Raw genomic sequence first — 23029 nt, forward strand, 5'->3', positions numbered from 1 at the left:
GTTGGCCTCGCTCACGTAGGTCTGTCCAGCCCTCCCCGCCCCCTCCCACCTACGGGAGGCGGGCCGAGCCGGGCAACGCCGGCGCCTAAGCCTCGCGGGGGGAAAGGGCGGGGGCCGGTGGGCGAGGCGGTCGGCCCGGGGGCCGGCGTACAATAGCTCGGCTTAGGTTGGGGAGGCGGCCCTGCAGCGGCTGCAGCTGCAGCTAGAGTCCAAGGTGTCGGCAGCACCGTAGACGCCCCCTCACGGTTCCCCCCTCCCCCTCTGCTCGTCTGTCGCGCCTACCCGCCCCCTCCCTCCCCGGCTCTGCTGTCCTACTCCACAGAAGCTTTCCCTCAGACTCTTATACCCTCTTTCAAGGAGCCCCGCGCTCGCGAGAGCCCCTCAAAGAACTCTCTGTCTCCCCACCTCCTCCCCCAGAGGCCACCCGAGCTCCTCACATCTCTGACCCTGGGAGCACGCACCCCCCCTCAGCCGAGTCGCCTAGCTCCCTCCGCCTCCCCCCATCCGACTCCCCCCACGGTCGCTGACCACCACCCCCACCCCCGCCCGGTCCTGAGGGACTCCCCGGCGCGAGCGGGGTGGGGAGGCGCCGAGAGAGCGGCGGCGGCGGCGGCGGCGGCGGCGGCGGGAGGGAGAAAGTGAAGCGTCCCCTAGTGCACTCGCGCGCTCACTCCCGGGCTCGGCCGCCGCCTCCGAGCAGGAGAAGGAGGAGGAGCCGAGTCGAGCCGAACGTGCGCGGAAGGTGAGAGCCGGCCTCCCGCCCGGTACCCCTGGCTGTGGGGCTGGGGCGGCGCGGGGTGGGGCGCTGGGGCCCATTCATTCTCCGCGGTGGGGCCGGTTGGACGGGGGCGCCAGGTGAGGCGAGGCGGGGGCGGCCCCTGCGAGGCTGGCCGCTTCTGTCGGACCAACAAAGGCCCCCTGTGTATTAACCGGCGCAGCCACCAGTCTCGGACGCCTGGGGCCCTGAGGGGCCCGGGGGAGGACAGGGGCAGGGGAGGGGACGGGAGATCCGACAGGTCCGGCCCCGGGAGCGACTCCCTCCCGAACTTTGTGGTCCTCCGATCCTAACCCTGGCCCGCGACGGGAAAGCCTAGCAAGGCGGCGTCAGATTCATTGTGCACGAAAAAATCACCCCTGTCCAGGCCGTGGGGGGGAATCACCTATAGAGTTGAACTCCTTGAAAAATACGAGTGGATAGTGCTTGACTTGTGCTGCCCCTCCCCCACCCCGGGAATACTCTGTAACATGTGGAGTTAAAAACTAAACGGGGAAAGGAGAATTGGAGTTACTTTATGTTCATTATTCCATTTCAAAAGACATGATTATTATAGTCTTTACTGTATTGAATATTTTCACAGCAAACATTACCGGGAGTGTTTTGGAAGAATGCTTGGGAAGTTTTGGGTGTTTGTGGGTGTTGGGAGCAAAGAGCTTGTTGTTTGTTAAGCCCTTTGGGTAACTGTCTTATGCTCCCCTCCCTGCCCCCCCGAACTGTGAAAGGTGAAGGGAAGGGTTAGTACTATGGTTACCAATAAAAATTCGAATCCACTAGTCTAGCCTTTATTTTAAGAGCTGTTCCTGAGAAAAATCTTTAATTTTGCCTACTGTGTCTTTGGGTTCTCTCTCTCAACTTTATCAGGAGAAAACAGGAGTCAACAGTACACAGATGCCTCCTCCTTGGTCTTACCTTATGACTTCATCTACTTCCTGTGTGACCTTGAGCAGGTGACTTCCAGTCTTAAAGTTCCAGGAGTTTGCTCTTGTGCCCTAGAAACAGGCAGATGTCTACCACCGACTTAGTTTTCAAGACTCTACTGAAGCATCCCCCCACCCCACTACCCCTAGTGTGAAGTCTTTGCTGGCATCCGCCCCCATACTCCTCTCAGGCCAAACTTTCTCACTGGGTCCCTCAGAGGCCTGGTAGGATTTCTACCACAGCACTTGTAACATTTTTTTGTTCCTATTTGGGAAATCCTAAATCAGGTGCATATGAAATCCACCTCACCTCAACTAGAAACTCTGCTTCTCAGAAAGGGTTTTGGAATGATGGACCCTGAAACATCCACTGAAGCTTACCTACATTAGCTCATGGGTCTATCTGGTAAATTTGCTTATTCAGTCATTCATTTACCCAACATTACTGGAGTCTGGAGAGCTGTGTTTCAGGTCTCCTGCTAGGGCTATGGGGATTTAGAATCTATTAAGACACTCCCTGTCTTCAAAGAGCTCAAAGTCTAGTGGGTGAGGTAGACACGTAAACAATGAAGGCTTTCCCTAGTCTCTACTCCAGTTGTACAGGGAGTAGTGTGCAATAATTGAGGCTGCTGGACCTGTTTTTCAGGTCTTGTCCTGGCCAAAGTGAGTCCTTCAGGGAAGGTGGTGACCTGCTTCTCATCTATAAAATAGCACTTGACAAAGAGCTTGTTCAGTTCAATTCAGTATACATTTACTAAGCACATGTTATGAGGCCCTGTGCTAGGTTTGGAGGAAGGAGTGCTTTCTAAAAGGAGGGCACTGTGTATCCAGAGAGATCTTTGTAAAACAAAACCCAGTGATTTATCCCCACCCCGACTAGTCATTGCCTAAAGATAAAATTTTATACACTTTGACATGAGTAAGAAGCTCTCAGAGATTAGAATACTGCCAGCCTTTGCAGCCTCACTTTCTATAACTCCCTTGCCACTCTCTTCTCATCTCTGCTTTTGCATGTGCTGTTCTTTCTGCCTGGAATGCCACCCTGTACCTGCCTGTGGAGAAGTGCTTGTTGGACCTCTGGGAAGTAGTCCCTTAGTTTCTCCTCCTATTACCTCCATAGAATGAGTTGCTCTTCCACCCTCTGGCTCATGTACAGACCACTCTTAGAGGTCTCTATAGCTCTCTATTGCAAATATTTGAGTTTGTGCCTGTCTTTTCCATGAACCTGTGAATTTCTTGAGGGCAGGATCTGTTTAGTCCTAGTGCCTAGCAAAGCTTCTGGCAGTGAAGAAGTGTTTGAAATGAATGTATGAATAAAGAAGCAAGTCAAGACCCATGAGTTAGAGGTTACCTAATTCTTTGGATTAGAATAATTAGCTCCAAGTGTGGTCTCTGCACCAGCAGCATCAATACAATCTGGAAATTTTTTAGAATTGCAAGTTGTTCGTCCCATTCCAGACCTACAAATGAAAAACTCTAGGGTTGGGGACTCCAAATATTTGCTTTAACACGTCCTCCAGGTGATTCTGACACTTGCTAAAGTTTGAGAATCACTGGGTTAAAAGATCTGCTTTTGGTAAGACCAGCTCCTTGCCACCTCCCCTCCTCCCCGCTCCCTCCTTTTTCTTCCAGGGTACAAACTGCCTGACATTCCATTCCATCTATTCCATTCTGTTCCATTCCATTCCATCCTATCCTATTATACTCCATTCCATTCCATATCATCTATTTTTGCCACTTGATTGAAAGCTTCCTGAAAGCAGAGAATTTTGTTTTATTTACTGCTTTAATCCCAAGGCCTAGAATAGTGACTGTATATAGCAGGCACTCAAATATTTGTTGAATGAATAATATAAAAATGATTTAATCCCATTTATTGCCAGCTGCTACGTTGGGGGTTTATTCAAGAATAGTTCTCAGTAGGAAGAGGAACCACACTCCAATATGCAAAGCCAAGTGGATTCTAACATTTTGGGGGATTTATTTTAGATTGAGCTTTTCTTCCCTTTTACATATGTCTTTCTCCACCGAAGCCTGGAGGATTTTTTTTTTTTTCCTTTCAGCCAGGACCTTAAAATTGCACTTAAAATATCCTAGGCCAGGATTGTTTCTTGGGAACTTGCAAGTGGTTTTGCAAGTTTAAATAAGCACCCTAATTTTGAACCTTTTAACTTGAAACTATCTCTTCCTGATCTCCTGTGGTTTTTATCTTTCTCTAGTGATGCTTAAAGCCATACAAGGGCCTGTTTGACTCCACACAAAGGTTTCTCTTCCTAGTGAAGCTCTTAAAATGTTTTTTCTTTCACTTTCTTATTAGCCCTAAGATACTATATCCAGTTTTCTCCTTTCCTAACTTCCCTCTGGGAGATTGGCTTCATTTGTTGATTCATTTATTTGTAAACACTTGTTGAGTCCTTCTCTACCATATGTCAGGTCCCATGCTTGGACAGGATGTTCAGATATCCATAGGATGTGGTTCAAGTCCTTAAGGAGTTAAAGATACTAAAACATGATGTGATAAGTATGGAAATGAAGAAATTAAATAGAGGGATAAAGTGATGCATACTCATAAAGATGGGACAAAGCTTTCTAATTTTTTTTCTCAGTTTTGGAATCGTTTATCAAACAAGCATCATTTTGATAAGCAGACTTTAAAATCTTTTAATTAAGAGGTTGTTGGCTTTATTGGGGAAAACTAAAACAAAAATCAAGGTAGAATCAGCAGTTGCTAATTTGAGATAATTCTCAATTCTGTTGTTAATGAATTTTCCTTTCCCCCCTTTTTATCTTTCTAAATCATGACTAGAAAGTAGGGAAAAAACTTTTTTTTTTTAAATAGTAAAGAGAGAAGTTTAAGTTTATCAAAAAGAATATGCTGTTTCATTTTAATTCCTAAGGACTAATGTTATAATTTGGGGTGGGGTGGGTAATAAAACCCAGAGAAAGTCAAGAGACCTTAATTTAGTCTCTATATTACTGCATGACCTTATGGAAGTAATTTTATCTTTGTGCCTTTTGTCCTAACTGTAAAATAGGGTTAATAACAGTTGCTATGACTAGCTTACAGCTATGAAGCAACTGAAAAAACATTGAATGTAAAGAAACTTTTGAAAAGTATAATTTGTTAGCTGGTTGTTAGGTGGTGGTAAACTTATTAACAGCCGCTTACATTATTGAACAACTGTTATGTACCAGATACTATGGGAGATATTTTTTCCAATCTTCAAAATAAGCACGTAAGAAGATTGCTAGTATCTCTATATCATGGATAAGGAGGTTGAAACTCAGACTGGCAAAGGGAACTTGTTTAAGCTTTTGTTAAGTAAGTGGCAAACCTTAGTTCCAGTCTGTATCCATCTGCTACCAGCAGTTATGTGGCATGTTCATCACCCCAGCTGCTTTAACTTTTCTGTATGGCGGGTGTAGGAATGTTTTGTAAGTGTACTGCTGTGAGAGTTAAAATCTTTCTTCATTTAGCCTCCTCTCTTTTTTTGTGCGTAGAAAGACTGGTGAAGAAAGACTTACATGGATTTACATTTATCATTCATTAGGAAAAAGAATAGCACCTTTCCCTGGTGCATTTTTTTTGTGTGTGGTATGCGAGCCTCTCACTGTTGCGGCCTGTCCCATTGCGGAGCACAGGCTCCGGATGCGCAGGCTCAGCGGCCATGGCTCACAGGCCCAGCCGCTCCGCGGCATGTGGGATCTTCCCAGACCGGGGCACGAACCCGTGTCCCCTGCATCGGCAGGCGGCCTCTCAACCACTGCGCCACCAGGGAAGCCCCCCTTGGTGCGTTTTGTTCAGTCTTCACAACAGCCATGTGAAATAGAAATTTCCATTGGCTTGCGCAAAGGTGCATCATTAGCAAATGACTAAATATTGGTTTAAAACTACATTTTTTTGAATCTAAATGTACTTTATTTTTGCCACTATATCATATTGCCTTTTAAACCCTATCAGGCTAAACTTTGGGGCACTAGAAATGTCCTTTCAGATTGCTTTCTAATCTCTCTAACCTCTTCTCACTAAGAAATCCCAACTGAAGTCCACAGTTTGAGCCCCCCAAAAATAACTGCTGATAAAACTCTGCCAGATGGTCATGATATTGCAGACTTATAGGATAACACTTCTTTACTGAAGTTGGGAGATCAGACTTTATCCTTGTTCTGAGTCACCTGTGCCTGAATATTCATTTTTCCTTTGCCAATGTAGATTTATTAACATAATGTAATACATTTTTCTCCTTTAGTGTTAAGCTTTATCTCTCATAAGTAACTTCCTCCACTCTCCCATCTAGTCTCTGAGATGGGAGAAATCTTCTGTGTGCCAGGATCCTCCAGATTATCCCCTCTTTAGGAATAGTGTAGTAACAAGTCAAGGAAGAACCAGAGGTTCATTGATCCCTCATAAATATGATTTTGTTTGGTATTGATTAATTCTCTAAAATTTATCTAAGTCTTAATTATAAAAAGTCCATTATGTTTTGGCTCTTATTCATGGAGTCAGGGTGTGGTAATTTGCATGCAGCGTTGGGAAATTCATTCTTGTTTATAGGGCTTTCTTCTTCCACTTTTCTACTTCCAGTTCTCTCCAGTGTCCCTTTCCCTTTCAGACTGTGTAAGTACTAACTGAGGCTGCAAGGACATTTTTCTCCTTTATAGAATCTGCCTTTTGAATCTTTTGGGGTGATAAATGACAGTGACAGTATATGTGTGGCCTCCACCCTCATCTGCCTGCCTATATCTTGAAGGCCTAGCTTTCCTTATTCTCTCTTTCCCTGATTTGCACAAAGGGATTGATGACTTTCTCATTTGAATCCTTGCCTCATAGTACTTTGTATATTATGGCAATATTATTTATCATTTTTCTAGGGAAGGGGATAGATGTAGAAGGAAGAGCAGTAAATTTGAAGTTAGGCAAAGACCTACCTGGACACTTAACTTATTTAAATCTCTGTTTCTTCATTTGGAAAATAAAAATAATACCTAACTCACAGGGTTGTTGTGAAGATTAAATGAATAACATGTGAAAATGAATTGTAAGATGTTAAGTTATATAGATGTTAGGTACAATTGTTGTAATTTTATGACTGCAATTCTGTATAGCAGTGGTTTTTAATTTTGGCTATGCGTTTGAACTACTTGTGAAGATGTGAAAAAAAATACAGTTGCCTGGGCTCTATCTCAGGTCTACTTAATCAAAATCTCTTGGAATCTCTATTCTTGAAAAGTTATAGATGATTCTGTTATGCAGCCAAGTTTGAAAATACTGCCTTATAATATTTTGCATAAATGTCTTTGGTACTTATTATATGAAAACTGTTTTAATTGTCATCTAAAGTCCCTTAATTTGCTAAACACATATTAAGGCATTGTCATGGGCTGTGAAGAAACAGATAGATGATACCTTGTCCCTACCTTTAAGTTTATATTTGAGAAACAAACATGTCTGTAGACAACTGTACTATATTGAGAAAAAAATGACACATGGATATATATACTGGTGCTATGTGAAGACAGAGGAAAGGCATCTACTTCACCTGAAATAGGGGTGGTCTGGCAAGCCTTCTCAATGGAAGTGACACCTAAGTTGGATTTTGAGAGATAAGCAGAGGTTAACCAAGACAGTGGGGGAGAGGTAGAAAGAGAAGGGAGAAGGAGGACCTTTCTGAAAGAGAGAGATACAAGGGCTAGAAGGCTTGAGAGCATGTTTGGGGAACTCTGAGTAGTTTAGTACACTTAGAGGATGGGGTGCAAGGTGGGGAGTGGTAAGAGCAGACAGGAAAGCAAGGCTCAGACGATGAATGGCCTTTTGGATAGTGTACAAAGTACTTCCACTAATGTCATCTCACTTTATTCTTCCAGCAACTCCCTGGGTTAGCTAAGACAGGAATTATTTTATGTCCATTTTATAGAAGTGAAAACAGAGGTTAATTGAATTGCCTGAGGCTGTACAGCACAGCTATGGTTTGAGGACCAGTCCTTCTGACTCTTGAGCTTGTGCTTCTTCCCATACACTGTAGCTCTCTTATACTTTTCTGGTGTTGTGAGGATCAGGTGAGCTCCATAGATAAATGCATAGCAATTCATAAGCTTTAAAGTGCTTGACTCATGTTGGCTATTAGTTGGGAGTTTGGACTAAGTGATCTATAAAAGTGCTTTTAGTTCTAAGATTCTGTGGGCATTTTCTTGGATTTTCCTTAATCATTTAAATAGATTTTTTTTCCCAGGAGTTGGTAACCAGGGTCCAGCAAGCTAAAATAGCATCAGATAGTTACTCTTCCAATTTGAATGTCTTTACTCAAACCCCCTTGTTTGTTTTTGCGGTACGCGGGCCTCTCACTGTTGTGTCCTCTCCCGTTGCGGAGCACAGGCTCCGGACACGCAGGCTCAGCGGCCATGGTTCATGGGCTCAGCTGCTCTGCGGCATGTGGGAGCTTCCCGGACTGGGGCACGAACCCGTGTCCCCTGCATCAGCAGGCAGACTCTCAACCACTGCGCCACCAGGGAAGCCCCCCTTGTTTGTTTTTAAAATACATTTATGTTTCTTTTATTATGAAAGTAATATGTGATTCTTGTAGAAAATATGGAGAATACAGAAGAATAAAAGGTAAAACAAGGACAACAACAAATCTATCAGAGTTTTATTGTAGAAAGATAGCCAACAGTAAGTATTATAGCATTTCATCTATACCCTTTTAATCTTCTTAAAAAATGAGTTTGGGATAGTGATGTCCCTGTTTCCCAGCCACCTTCTCCCCCCAGCCTCATTGTATGTTGGGGATAAATGACATCAGGAACAAATCAGCATCCTCAGCCTCATTACAACTGACCTTTTACTGGGGACTTTCACAGTGCCAAGTACTTTACACTTGGTTTTTAATTTATTCCTCAGAATAATCCTATAAGAGAGATACTGTTTTATACTCATTTTACAGATTAGAAAATTTAGAAGCAGAGAGATCAAGTTGGGATTTGAAGACATTTTTATGATTATTACTGTGTAACTACGGCAAGTCACTTAACCACCCTGAGCCTCCGTTTTCCTTAGCTGTCACATAGATGTTTTAAATTTATTTTAAAAAATAAATTTATTTACTTATTTATTTTTGGCTGTGTTGGGTCTTTGTTGCTGTGCATGGGCTTTCTCTAGTTGTGGCGAGCGGGGGCCATTCTTCATTGTGGTGCGCGGGCCTCTCATTGCGGTGGCTTCTCCTGTTAGATGTATTAAATTTGATGCCAGCTTCTTAGTTCAGATATTTTATGAGTCTTTTTAAATTTTTTTATTTATTTAAAAAATATTTTTATCTTCTTCTCTCCCCTGCCCTCACCCTTACTCCATAGTATAATAGTCCATGATCCCCATAGTCTATCAGTAACAGTATTTCACTATGGAAACAATTCTCAGTGGGCTAGAGGAGTAAAATTTAAATTTCCAGGTTGGGGCATGGGTATAGAGGGACTTGGTATAGTTGGAAGGACTCTTAGTTCCCCAATCACCTGTTGAAGAATTACTATTTTATAACATTTTCTTCTTTCTAAGATTATTTTCCCATCTGGAATTACCTGGCCGGTCCAGAGTCTGATATTTTTGTTTGGTGTCCGGGTACATTTTGCTTGGTCAGTTCAAGAAGTTATCTATATGTAATCTGCAAAGTAACTTAAAACAAGAAACTAGATGAGCAAAGGGGAAAAATTCATTATGATACACTTTTGTAAGTCCACGTTTCCTAAGCAGCCTAGAGACAATATATATTTAGGCTTTACTGTTTTCGAAACACTTTCGTATACAGTCTCATTTAATTCTGTCCTTAATGCATCATATTTTTACAGATGGAAAGAAGTTAAGTGGCTTGTCCATGATAACAGAGCTGGGAGTTTGCAAATTGGAGTCTTTAATCTATATCATCTGTCTCCAAATCTGGTGTTGGCTCCTGAACATTTGGGTGCTGCCTTGACCAGTGGCACTTCCTTCATTTTCGCTTGACTTAAAAAAAAAATCCTGGTTCCTTGGAGAATGTTAAAAGCTATTTGCCGTTCATTCTTTTTCCAAAAATCATGTTGTTTCTATCCATTGCCAGTTGCCAGAGAGTTGTCTGAAGCTGACTACTTTGTTAAGGCCCCAGGCCACTTGGGAATGGCTGCTGAGAACATCCTTATGTGTGGGTTGGTAGAGTAGGGACAAAACATATACACCTCCACATGCATATAAACCAAATGCATCTCTACAGTGCTTCTATTTATCTATCCCTTAATTAGTCTACAGATATTTGTTGATCGCTTCCTATGTGACAGGCATGTGCTTAGTACTAGGAGTACAGTCATAAGCAATACAGAAATATGGTCCTTGTCCTTGCTCTTATAAAGCTTATACTCCAGAGGGGAATAAAGAGAAAAGCATTAAATGTGCAAATAAGTAGTTGCAGGTTTTGATAAATCCTACAGAAGATAAAGGAGTAGGGTAGAGAATTTTGGAGTGCTAAGAGGAAGGCCTCATTGAGGAGATGATACTTTTAAAATAAGATATGCAAGATAAGTAGATACTAGTCATGCAGAGAATGGAGTGTAGAGCATTGCAGGCAGAGGGAACATTTTAAGTGCACAAAGGCCCTGAAAGTAGGTAAAAGTTTAGAACTATGATGTTCAGTGTGGTAGCTACTAGCCAGTGGGCTTACTGAGCATTTGAAATGTTGCTGGTTCATATACAGATGTGCTGTAAGTGTAAAATACATACCAGATTTCAGGCTTAGTACTGAAAAAAAAGAATTTAAAGTAATTAACTTTTTATATTGATTATATGTTGAAATGTTAATATTTGGATAAATTGGGTTAAATATTTTTTCAAATTAATTTAACTTGCTTTTCTTTTTTAACTTTTAAAATATAGCTACCAGAAAATTTAAGATTACCTATGTAGCTTGTGTTAGTGGCTTGCATTACATTTCTATTGAATAACACTGGTTTAGCTCAACATGGAGGAACTAAACACAGGACATTATGGTTGATGTGCCGTAGGGAGCAAGAGTGAATGGTATGAGATGAAGCTGGTGTGGTAGGAAGAGACCTTTCAAGATGCTACCCTGTGCAGTATCCTAGTTAATCCTGAGAGACTGAGAAGGGATGAATAAATCAGATTTTACAGAGACAAATAGTGACTGCCCAAACCACCCCCCACCCCTTTGTGCTAGAATGAGGAGATGAACCAGCACTTTTAGCATAGTGTCTTGAGTGTAGAATGTTCTCTATCATTGTCAGCTAAAACAAACAAACAAATAAATATTGAGGAGTAAATTGATTAAATTGACTAATCAAAGTTTTTAAGTGGTTTTGAGATTGCCTCTGGATATCCATAGTATCTAAGTAGAACTCTTCGTCAAAGATTGAATTTTTTATTCAACTTTTTTCTTTTTTTAAAATTTTTTTGGCACGTGGGATCTTAGTTCCCTAACCAGGGATCAAACCCACACCCCCTGCATTGGAAATGCAGAGTCTTAACCACTGGACCACGAGGGAAGTCTGAATTTTTTATTAAAAAAGAAAAATCCCTTCTTTAGGCTGACTCCTCTTGAAGCAATACACTTCTTTCAACTATTTTGTATGTTTAAAAATTCTTTATAATAAAATATTGCGATGGGAGTATGTTTAGTGAGCACTCATATACTCATTTAGGTTCTATAATATTTTACTATATTTGCTTTATTGAATATCCATCCCTTAATCTATTCATCAATCCATCTTATTTTGAAGCATTTCAAAAAAAGTTGCAGACATCAGTACACTTCACCCTTAAACACTTTAGCATTCATACTCTTACCCACTATTCTATGGCATTATTTGATTAATGTCCGTCTGCCCTACTAGACCCTATGCTCCAGAGAATCATTTTTCTTTAAGGCATGACACCTTAAAGAGAAAGAATTTTAACATAGTACCCCTTTCCTTAAAATAAAAATATCTTTTTTTTTTTTTGCTCCCTGTTGTAGTTACAGTTCCTAGCATATAGTAGCTACTCCATAAATGTTTTTTTTTTTTACTTTTTTTTTTTTTTTTTTTTGCGGTACGCGGGCCTCTCAGTGTTGTGGCCTCTCCCGTTGCGGAGCACAGGCTCTGGACGCGCAGGCTCAGCGGCCATGGCTCACGGGCCCACCCGCTCCGCGGCATGTGGGATCTTCCCGGACCAGGGCATGAACCCGCGTCCCCTGCGTCGGCCGGCGGACTCTCAACCACTGCGCCACCAGGGAAGACCTTTTTTACATTTTTAAAAATAAATTTATTTATTTTATTTATTTTTATTTTTGGCTGTGTTGGGTCTTCGTTGCTGCGTGTGGGCTTTCTCTAGCTGCAGCGGGTGGGGGCCATTCTCATGGTGGTGCGTGGGCTTCTCATTGCGGTGGCTTCTCGTTGAGAAGCACGGGCTGTAGGCGCGCGGGCTCAGTAGTTGTGGCGCACAGGCCAGCCACTCCACGGCATGTGGGATCCTCCCGGGCCAGGGCTCGAACCTGTGTCCCCTGCATTGGCAGGTGGATTCTCAACCACTGCACCACCAGGGAAGCGCCATAAATGTTTTTTGATTGAATGAATTTGAAAGTGGAGCCAGCATTCAAACTGAGGTCCATATGACTTCTTCACTCAAGTTTAGCAAACATACAAGAATCCTTTCCATTGTCTGGTGTTGGGAGAGGCCAGGAGAGAAGAAACCTCACTGTGTTAAATATTTAGGTGCCCAGTACAAATATCTCTGACCTGAGTCAAAGTTGAATGCATGCCCTGGTGCTAGCTAAGGATTTGGAAAATTCTTAAGCTGATCGCCAGCTACTTTGCCATTCTGGGTCTTTCTTCATTTTATTTGAGTTGAAGAATTAAATGTTACTGAAAAATGGCATCGGATTAAAGCCCTTTTAGGCATATTTGCTTTCCAGAAGTTTCCTTAAAAAATTGTTTTTTAGTACCCTCCCAGGCAACATTTCAAAATTGGCAGAGTTCTTTTAGGTTAGTACCAATTTCTTTATAGGGCCACAATTCTAATAAGGCTTAACACGTACAATGTTACTAACTTTATTCCATTAAAAATAACAGAGCTCTATTTAACAAACTATTTTGTAATACTGTTAATAAATTTAAAATTCAGGCACAATTCCATCAGTCAAATGAATAAACTCTTGTTTCCTTTTTTCTTGTATGTAAACATACCTATTTACATAATTATAATCACAATGTAGACCTACATTTGTTTGCCTTTTTTTTCTTGACTTATAAACATTTCCCTCATGTTACTGTGTAGTGTTCATTATAAAATTTAAGATGTTATTCCATAATTTGCCTAATACCATTGTATCAGTCAGTGTTCTACCAGAGAAACAGAACCAGTAGAATTCTTTAGCAGGGAAACCTCAGTTTTGCTCTTGAGGTCTTTCAACTGATTGGTGAAGCCTATGCAGATTATGAAGGATAATCTCCCTTGTTTAAAGTCAACTGAATGTAGATGTTTACTGTATCTATAAAATACCTTCACAGCAGCACCTAGTTTAGTGTTTAATTGAACTACTGGGTACTATAGCCTAGCCAAGTTGACATAAAACTAACCATCACAATCATTTAGGTTTTTTTCCCTGTAATAAATTATACTGTAATTTTATCTGTAACACTACATATAGCTTTTTACTTTCAGAGTTTATTTCTTTAGAATAAATTCCCATAGGTGGAATTACTGGATCAAGTGATATGAAGACCTAATAGGCTCTTGACAGGATTTAATATTTGCAAACTGAGAATACCACCACAGCCTTTCTTTTAATGATTTCTTCAGGAGTTGGTCTGTTCAACTGACTTATTTCCCATTTCCAAAAGCCTATTTTTTCCCCCCTGTATTTTCTAGCTCTGGAAATAGCTGCTTTCCTTCAGGGTTATCTTCAATTCTCCCCTCAGTCTCCACCTGTCACTTTCTCTCTCTTTTTTTTTTTTTTTTTTGCGGTACGCGGGCCTCTCACTGTTGTGGCCTCTCCGTTGCAGAGCACAGGCTCCGGATGCGCAGGCTCAGCGGCCATGGCTCACGGGCCCAGCCGCTCCACGGCATGTGGGATCTTCCCGGACCGGGGCACGAACCTGTGTCCCCTGTATCGGCAGGCGGACTCTCAACCACTGTGCCACCAGGGAAACCCCACTTTCTCTTTTGTGCTTTCACTTCTCTACTACCCCTCACTTTGTCTCATTTATCACAAATAAAACAGAAGCTTTATATTCCTGCTTCTGAATCTGAGAATCTACTTGTATTGTACCCATTTTTGCCTTCGCTCCTTTTTTTACAATGAAGGAAATGATTCTCTTTCAAGGAAAGGCCTGATCCTTCATATACTTTTAGATTCTTTCCTGTGGTCCTGTCTTAGAAACCTCACTTCACTACGTCATGACATTTTGCTTTCTACTGGGTTATCATAAGCAGCATTGAAATGTTTTATTTAAAGGAAAACAGTTTTCCCCTTCTCCACCAAACAAAAGCGCTCCTGAGATCCCATGTCAGCCTTCAGCTAAGCGCTATTTTTGCTTTCCTTCAAAACTAGTCTTCTTTAAATAGCTGTTTACAACTTCTGCTTCTAATTCCTTACCTCCCATTTACTTGGCAGCCTACTCCACTCTGCTTCTACCCCCATCCCCCCACCTTATAATAACTGCTTGTGGTAAGGCCCATAATGACCCCTATGGTGCCAAATCTACTTAAAAAAAAAGAAAAAGAAAAAAAGCAAACAACCCCAAAACTGCAGCCACACATACACTACTCCCCTTCCCATAATCCCTTAATATCATCAAAATGTTCAGTTGTGGTGCAAATGTCATACTTTTCTTTCTTTCTTTTTTTTCTTTAACAGTTTGAAACAGATAAGGGCTACAAAGAGAGATTGGTTGACATGTCTTTTATGTTTCCTTTAATCTCTAAATTTCCTCTCAGTCTCTCTTTTCTCCCTTTCAGATTATTTGTTGAAGAAACCAGTTGTCCTATAAAGTTTCTCACTGTCTGGATTTTGCATCTCCCTGTTATAATTTAACAAGTTCCTTGGTTATACATTATTTGTAAGTTAGTATCTAGAGGCTTGATCAAATCCAGGTTTTCTTTTTTGCATGGCCACTTTATAGGTGTTGGTGTATTCTTTCATTGAGAGGCTCACAGTGCTTGGATGGCTCTCTTTTTGTGTTGTTAGCAGCCACAGAATTTCCATTTCATTCTTATCTTTCTGGACCTCTCAGTATATTTGCCTTTATTGATTACTCCCTCTTTAAAATATGCTTTGCCTTCTGTGATATCACTTTCCTTGTTTGCCTCCTACCTCTGACCATTCCTCAGTTTAATTTGTTGCCTTTTCTACAATGTTGATTTTAAATGTTGGAATTCCTCAAGGGAGAGATCCTCTTCTCTTACACTGTACTCTCTTTCTACTTGATTTCATTCATTGTCCTACCTTTGAATACTATATATATGCTCTCAACTTCTGTATTTCCCCAGATATCTCTAGTCTAAACCTCTCTCCTTAACTCTAGACTCATATATTCAATTGCCCACTTGATATTTCCACTCTGAGGTCTTACAACATCTCCTTCTTTATATACTCTAAACTGCGTTCTTAGTCTTTTTCCACAAACCTGGTTCTCTCCCAGTTATCACTGTCTTAGTAAGTGGCATCTTTGTTTCTCTAGTTGCTCAAACCAGAAATTTAAGGTTCATCCCTGACACCTCCTTCTCTCCTGACACCCTTCTCTTCTGTCCTTCATATGGATAACTCCACTCCCTATCTTGTTAATTTTACTTCCTTTGTATTGCTTGAATCTATCTACCTCTCTCCATTTCTGTTCTGACTTCTCTAATTCAAACTACCATCATCTCTACCTTGGACTATCTTTTTTAAAAAAATTATTAATTAATTAACTTATTTTGGGCTGCCCTGGGTCTTTGTTGCTGCGTGCGGGCTTTCTCTAGTTGCGGCGAGCCGGGGCTGCTCTTGGTTGCGGTGCATGGACTTCTCATTGTGGTGGCTTCTCTTGTTGAGGAGCACAGGCTCTAGGCCCGTGGGCCTCAGTAGTTGCAGCAGGCGGGCTCAGTAGTTGTGGCTCAAGGGCTCTAGAGCGCAGGCTCAGTAGCTGTGGCGCACGGGCTTAGTTGCTCTGAGGCATGTGGGATCTTCCTGGACCAGGGATTGAACCTGTGTCCCCTGCATCGACAGGTGGATTCTTTTTTTTTTTTTTTTTCCCCTGGTACGCGGGCCTCTCACTGTTGTGGCCTCTCCCATTGCGGAGCACAGGCTCCGGACGCGCAGGCTCAGCGGCCATGGTTCACGGGCCCAGCCGCTCCGCGGCATGTGGGATCTTTCCGGATCGGGGCACGAGCCCATGTCCCCTGCATCGGCAGGCGGACTCTCAACCACTGCGCCACCAGGGAAGCCCGACAGGTGGATTCTTAACCACTGTACCACCAGGGAACAGGGAAGTCCCTACCTTGGGCTATCTTTTAACTGAGTTCTTTGCTTGAAACCTGTAAAAGTTTTTTGTTTTATTTAGGAGAAAATATAAAATCTTTTTTTTTTTTTTTGGCTGTGCCACGTGGCTTGTATCATCTCAGTTCCACAACCAGAGATTGAACCCGGACCCATGGCAGTGAAAGCGATGAGTCTTAACCACTGGACTGCCAGGGAATTCCCAAATATAAAATCTTAAACGTGATTTTAAGTTTTTGAGTGACCTGACCTTGTTTTTTGTTTCTCTAACTTCATCTTGTGCCACTCTCCACCTCAGTGGCTGTGTTTCAAAGTGATTGGCACTGTTTTTCCTCTCCCCCCCCCCCACAAAGTTTGAGAAAGTCTTTCTTGCCTCAGGGCCTTCACACCTGTTCTTCTCCCCTGGTATGCTTTTCTCCATTTCTGGCTTCTTCACAAGTCTAGCTTTTCTCTGCCTCCCTCTTTTTCTTCTTTAAGAAAATTGAGTATATTCTTCTTTCTAAATATTGGGTATCTACTGGAAGCCAGGACCCATCTGATCTAAAGAAGATCCCCTCTATTTTCATCTTACAGTATTTGTTATTTTCTGTAATGGCTTTTATAATGACCTGTAATTCTGTACCTGTCTGTTTGTTATACGTCTAGCCTTTCAGCTCCATGGAGTCAAAGATCATCTCTTTTGTTCACCTTTGTACCCCATCACCTAGTACAGTGCCAGGACCACAGTGAGTGTTGTAAATATTTGCTGAATGAACGAGCTCACATTATCAAGAATTATCAAGCCTTGTCAGTTTTATCTCTGAAGTTATTTCCAAGTTTGTTTTTATCTTTCTATCCTCTGTGCTCTGGTTTAGACCATAATTATCTTGTCTCTAGGTTTTTTTGTTTTGTTTTGTTTTGTTTTGTTTTTTTGTGGTATGCGGGCCTCTCACTGCTGTGGCCTCTCCCGTTGCGGAGCACAGGCTCCGGACGCGCAGGCTCAGCGGCCATGGCTCACGGGCCCAGCCGCTCCGCGGCATGTGGGATCTTCCCAGACCGGGACACGAACCCGTGTCCCCAGCATCGGCAGGCGGACTCTCAACCACTGCGCCACCAGGGAAGCCCTATCTTGTCTCTAGGTTTTTAAATTACCTCTTAACTAGTGTCCTGGCCACCAGTCTTTTTGTTTTGTTTTGTTTTGTTTTTTCATTTTTAAAAATTTTATAGTTGATGTACAATGTGGTATTAATTTCTGCTGTACAGCAAAGTGACTCAGTTATACACATATATATACATAATCATTTTCATATTCTTTTCCATTATGGTTTATCACAGGATACTGAATATAGTTCCCTGTGCTATATAGTAGGACATTGTTGTTTATCCATCCTGTATATCACAGTTTGCATCTGCTAATCCCAAACTCCCAATCCATCCGTCCCCCAACCCCTTCTCTCCCTTGGCAACCACAAGTCTGTTCTCTATATCTATGAGTCTGTTTCTGTTTCATAGATAAGTTCATTTGTGTTATATTTTAGATTCCACATAAAGTGATATCATATGGTATGTGTCTTTCTCTTTCTGACTTACTTCACTTAGTATGATAATCTCTAGGTCCATCCATGTTGCTGCAACTGGCATTATTTCATTCTTTTTACGGCTGAGTAATATTTCATTGTGTATATATATTCCACATCTTCTTTATCCATTCATCTGTCGATGGACATTTAGGTAGTTTCCATGTCTTGGCTCTTGGAAATAGTGCTGCTGTGAACATAGGGGTACATGTATCTTTTCGATTATATTTTTGTCTGGATATATGCCCTGGTGTGGGATTGCTGGATCATATGGCAACTCTATTTTTAGTTAGTTTTTTTTTTTTTTGCGGTACATGGGCCTCTCACTGCTGTGGCCTCCCCCGCCGCGGAGCACAGGCTCCAGACGCGCAGGCCCGGCGGCCATGGCCCACGGGCCCAGCCGCTCCACAGCATGTGGGATCCTCCCGGACCGGGGCACAAACCGGCGTCGCCTGCATCGGCAGGCGGACTCCCAACCACTGTTCCACCCGGAAAGCCCTATTTTTAGTTTTTTGAGGAACCTCCATACTGTTCTCCATAGTGCTGGCCACCAGTCTTTCTGCCCTCTTATTCATTATTCTGCCTGGAGTAATTTTTCTGATCCTGTTACTGTTTTTCTCAAAAGCCATCAGTGTATCCCCATTGCTGGTAGGATAACATGTAAATTGGTTTGTTATTCAGGGAACATTACACTTTGACCCCACCTACTTCTTCAGCCTCATCTCTCTTGACCCTAATCCATCCCTAAAAAGACTGAGTTTACTACACTTTCATATGTTATATCACTTTGTTCCCTCAGCCTGGAATTCCTTTTTCCTCTATGCTATTAAAGCTCTTCATTCTTCAAGATCCAACTGGGCTGCCATTTCTTCCATGTAGGCTTGCAGCCCTCATCCACCCATTCATGACTATAAATTCCTTGATGGTATGCTATAGACTAAATGTTTATGTCTCCCCCAAATTCTTTTTTTTTTTCTTTTTGCGGTACGCGGCCCTCTTACTGTTGTGGCCTCTCCCGTTGCGGAGCGCAGGCTCCGGACGTTCAGGCTCAGCAGCCATGGCTCATGGGCCTAGCTGCTCTGCGGCATGTAGGATCTCCCTGGACCGGGCCACAAACCCGTGTCCCCTGCATCGGCAGGTGGACTGTCAACCACTGCGCCACCAGGGAAGCCCTCCCCCAAATTCATATGTTAAATCCAAATGCCCAAAGTGGTAATATTTGGTGGTGGGGCCTTTGAGAGGTGATTAGGTCATGAGGGTACAGCCCTCATGAATAGGATTAGTGTCCTTATAAAGTAGACCCAGAGAGCTCCCTCTCCCCTTCTGCTATGTGAGAGAGAAAATGGCCAGGAACCAGGAAAAGGGTTCTCACCAGACACTGAATCTTCTGGTGCTTTGATTTTGAACTTCTTAGCCTCCAGAACTGTGAGAAGTAAATTTTTTTTGTTTGTAAGCCACCTAGTCTATGGTATTCTGTTATAGCAGCCCAAATGGACTAAGACAGATAGTACTTTGTTTTGTTCCTTGCTGTATACTCAGTATCTTGAACAGTGTCTGGCATGTACTAGGCTCTCAATAAATGCTTGTTGAATTATTGAATAAAATAATTTATCCACTCATTCAACAAATATTTATTAAGCTTTTTTGAATTTCCATAGCACTCTTTTGGTCCTGTGCACTATAATTAGATATATAGATGTTCATTTGTTATCCATAGGAACTGATCACTTATAAAATTACTCCCCACTCAGACATCCCTCTCTGCTCGCCACTGGGCTCTGTCCTCCTCACTCTCCTTGTCAGTAAGGGCATTTCAAATGGTAGGATAATTAACATCTAACAATATGATGCAAGTAGATTCTAAAAGGAAAACTGAAATTTCTGCAAAACATAAAGAATTTTATGAATTTGAAATAAAGTGATATTGGAGAATGGCTTGAACCACACACACAAAAGTCATTGACAAATGAGGATTAGGTAAAATTAGACCAGTTTAAAATTGAAGGAAAAATTAACGTGAGTAATGTCATAATAGGAGATTCAGAGGACAATGATTTGAGTAACAAAGGATTAAGAGAGACCCTTGGCAAAAACTGGTGAAGCTCCTGAATATTTTTACAAAACTGATCCTCTTCATCAACGTGTTCTGAAAGCCAAATGTGAAATGACCGATGTTCTTTGGTTTAAGAATTACCTTAGTGGCAATTATAGCTTAAATTTTGTTAAATTACAAAATTTTGTTTTATACTTATTTTGAAAAATTAAAGGCCCCATCTACTTTTTATTTATTTTATTTTATTGTAGTTTTGTCCTTCATCAGTTAACTTAAGTGGCATTTTTGGGTATTAGTTATACCCAGATAATAAGAATCCCTTTGTATGTACTTGCCCCCCATTAGATTTTTTTCCCTGACGTTGGGGATTTTGCATTATTCATTATATTCCTATGGGGCCTAGCTCAGAGTCTGGCACATAGGAGATACCTAATAAAGCAAAGGGTTAGGAAGAAGTGAACAGTAATTGAAGAGATTTGGAAAAGTGTCTTGAAAAGGTACTGTTTGGGGAGGGGAGCTAAGATCCCACAAACTGCTCTGCGTGGCTAAAAAAAAAAGGTACCGTTTGCGTGGCAGGTGAGTGAGTAGGGTTTGACTGTTATACTTTGTTATGTCCAAATAGAGAACATCTCTTAGTCTTCCTTTTGCTAGCTCCTGCCTAGTGTGTACTTTAATATTCAGAGTCTGGTCTCTACCGCAATAGCTCTTGTTCTCATTGTAATTCTTCCTAGAGATTGAGATGGAAATGAGGAAGGCTTTGGGCTGCTGCCTGGGCATCCACATTCACGAGAACTTAGAAATGCAGAGGGACCAAATGCCATGCCTGACCTAGATGAATCCAGGTCAGCCAATCATTGCTTTCTTGCCTCTCCCTTTGTTCTCTGTGCTGCCAGCCTTCTATTCTGCAGGAGGTTTATGCTACAGCTGTTTATGCCAATTAATATAATGCTAATATGCCCTTTAATGAAAGCATGGAAACACAGGGTCTCAGCCGGTGGATAAGAACAGTATAGTGTCAGCTTTCAAAGTACCTTTTCACTAACAACAACTGGACTAGGCACCTGAAAAATTTTTGACATTGTTTTTGAAACCGTAGAAACAGAAGCTGAAAGTGACCATTGCTTAGGGAATCTAACCCCTCATTTTATGGCATAAGGAAACAAAACCCCTCAGAGATGGTCAACCTCATGCCACATTAACAGTTCCATGCCTCCTATTTTAACAAAGCTCTATCTGATATAAATATAATTTTGTCCCTATATTGTGTAGCAGTTAAAAACCTCTGCTACTGACCTAACTTGGAATCCTATGGCTCTGCCAATTCCTGACTCTCTGATCTGGGGGCAGTTACTTAACCTCTGTAGTTTTAGATTCCTTATCCTTAAAGTGGTATTAACAGTAGCACCTACTTCATAGGTTTGTTACCAGGATTACATGAGGTAATAATTGTAAAGCACTTAGCAGATTCTGGCACAAAACAAGTGCTCAATAAATGTTGGCTCTCATAATTATCCATATTACAGGATAGGGAAGTGAAAATGAGCCTAATGACCAGTGCTTTAATTTACAGCCCTGTCCTTGAAACCTTTGTTCCTAATTCTCCTTCAGTTAGAGTTTAAGCCTTGTAAAAGCAAGGACTTTGTGCTTGCTTCTCTGTTTCCTCAGCAACTAAAATAATTTTTAGCATACAGTAGATGTTTAGTAAATATTTGGTGTATTAATGAATTCTTTTAGAAAAAATTTTCTCTGAATAACACCTATTATTAGATACTCTAGTGACTTGAAACTTTTTTCTTTACAGTTGTTTATATGAATTTGCACTTGTCTTTGTAGTATTTGTGTTGTATCCTTGATCTTTTCAGATGTCTTTGTTTCTCTCTATACTGTAAATCTTTAAGAGTGGAAGACTGTGATCTCTGCTTTGGGAATTTCCCTATAACTCCTAATGTAGTAGTTTTTTTGCACACAGTTATTAGTGCTTATTAATTACTGACAACTGACTATAAAAATCACTTGTATTCAACATTATTTTTTAGCAAAACTCAGTATATGCTATAGCGTCATTCCCAGCTCTAAGAAGTTGTGAATTTGTAGGGTCAGTCCTTGGTGGCAAGAGGTACTTTATTGCCTTTGTGAATGTTATTCTTTATACTTGAAACGCTCCCTCCATCCTCCTTGCCCCTTCTCTGCCAGATGTCAACTGCTCATTCTTCAGGGCTCAGTCTTCCTCTGTCAAGTTGGTTTTCTTCCTTTCTTCTGTGATTAATTCCTCATTATGTAAATCTCTTCATGGAGGAAGTAGGCAACTTTTGCAAATGGGATGATTGTGAAGGAGGACATTCCACACTGAGGGAAGAGTTGATGCAAAGACAAGGAAGGAAAGGGTCAGTTGTTATGCGAACATGATGGCAAATATTATATGTTATCTTTAGTGTAGGGTAGTTTACTGGTCAGGGTTCTTATTAGTGGGGCAAGTAACAGAATCCACTCTAGCAAGTTCAAGGAAAATTGATTTATTAAAGGATACCAGAGAGATGAAAGAGTCTTTGGGAGAATAGAAGAAATGGACCCAGGCTGAGCTTCCAGGAATAAACTTTCCAAACTGCACCAAAGAATAAAGCTCTCAAGGATGCTGCTGTCTTTGCCATAATCTAGAAGCTGCAGAATCAGGCAGCTGTTGCTACAACTGCTAGATCTAGAACTATGCTGCCTCTGTTGCAGTTTGTTCCAGCAAAAGGGGTGTCCTGTGCCCAGTCTCTCCACTCATCTAATACATAGTTACAAATCAGTATCTAGTGTGAGAGCATCTAATTAGCAGAACCTAAATGACTTTTAGGAGGGAGTCTGGGAAATACAGGTTTTTTTTGCTTTCCAATCTCTGAAGTACTCAAAGCTAGAAAGGTGTTGAGCAAAGCAATTTACAGATTCCACTGTAGAGAGTATTCACGTGGCTTGTACCATCTTCTATTACTGAATTCTATGTCATTTGGAATTCTTTAAGCAGCAATTCTGACTCAAATTTGGTTTATATCATATTGAAATTTATATAAATTGAAAATTATAACAAAAGTAAAAGATTGTGTTACTTATATCCCGAAGCTGCCTTCCATCATGGTGGTAAATTGATAGTAACCGTTGGAGGGGCTAAGTTTCTTTGTTAACCAGTGGATGAGAGAGATATAGATACATAGACAGAGGGGTGGGGGAAAGGGAGGGAGACAGGGAGAGAGGCAGAAAGAGGCAGA

General features: G+C 41.6%; 1 protein-coding gene across 1 annotated transcript in view; it reads left to right on the forward strand.

The window, feature by feature from the left end:
• Positions 1 to 796: 796 nt before the first annotated feature.
• PAK1 (p21 (RAC1) activated kinase 1) overlaps positions 797 to 23029 on the forward strand; it is a gene marked incomplete at its 3' end in the record, with an annotated part of 203087 nt that continues 180854 nt past the window's right edge. The window contains exon 1 of the mRNA XM_082844295.1: positions 797 to 855. The remainder of the gene's footprint in view (positions 856 to 23029) is intronic.

Source organism: Leucopleurus acutus (assembly GCF_964270905.1).
Source record: "Leucopleurus acutus genome assembly, chromosome: 8".
NCBI classification, from domain to species: Eukaryota; Metazoa; Chordata; class Mammalia; order Artiodactyla; family Delphinidae; genus Leucopleurus; species Leucopleurus acutus.